The following is a 1013-nucleotide window of genomic DNA, read 5'->3' on the forward strand; positions in this document are numbered from 1 at the left end:
CACAAAAGCCATAGGTGTGGTATACCTTGTTATTGTCTAAATGTTCCTCAGAATCGCCGGCAATCTCGCTCCCCTCCTCGCATTTGTTGATACTACAGGAAACCCACGTTGGACGCTGAGCCATTTGTGAAGCAGGAAATACCTTCGCTTCAGAACAATTCCTGGTCTGTTTGTAAAAGAGGGAGCATCGACTGGTTAGACACATCGCCCTTGTGGTAAGAAGGGTTTACATAATCTCCTTCAGAATTAGGCGGTGTATTGAGGGGTTTAGAGTTACATGCCATGCAAAAGCACATATGCACTCACCCACGCATATGTACAACTTTATGACATCTTTTTTTTATATGTGTTCTCTGTTTTCGCTAACGTGCTTGCTGATAGATGATTGCACAGGCAAAGTCACAAACATTTATTTTCCAATAACTATGTAGATATTGAACTTTTAATCTGCGGTAACTTTACAATCGTCAAAAGGGGTAAGTTTATCCATTATATTTGTTAACTTTATTTGCCTGTCGTACTTTTTGGGTCGGACCATTCATCGTTTCTCTCACTGTTATTTCAAGCTGAACGCACAATATAAATGATCTTGTCTTGGAGATATGAAATATTAACTCGAGGTAAAGTGATCTGAAATTACCCCCAAGGAAAGAAACAGGAAAGAATATTTTTGGTAACATTAGATACATTTTTCAGCATATTTACAACATTATACACTTATCATGTTTTGTTCATTTATTATTTTTCTTTTCTCTATCTATCCTCTCTACTCAATTAAAGAAACACACACTATAATGTTATTCTTTCTCTTGGACAGACGACAGAAAAATCGAATCATTTTCCAAACTGTATCATAGAAATATCATCAACGTTTACGGGACTGAAGACACAGACATAATGGTATTGTTATGTGATTAATACGCCGCATATTTGTTGCAGGGTAATCTTGCTGGCTAATTTGATTCGTGCACAGAGCCGAATGCCACTGCTGCCTTCTGCTGTAAGCTTACGTG

This window comes from Penaeus monodon, chromosome 15 (genome assembly GCF_015228065.2).
Source record: "Penaeus monodon isolate SGIC_2016 chromosome 15, NSTDA_Pmon_1, whole genome shotgun sequence".
Classification (NCBI taxonomy): Eukaryota; Metazoa; Arthropoda; class Malacostraca; order Decapoda; family Penaeidae; genus Penaeus; species Penaeus monodon.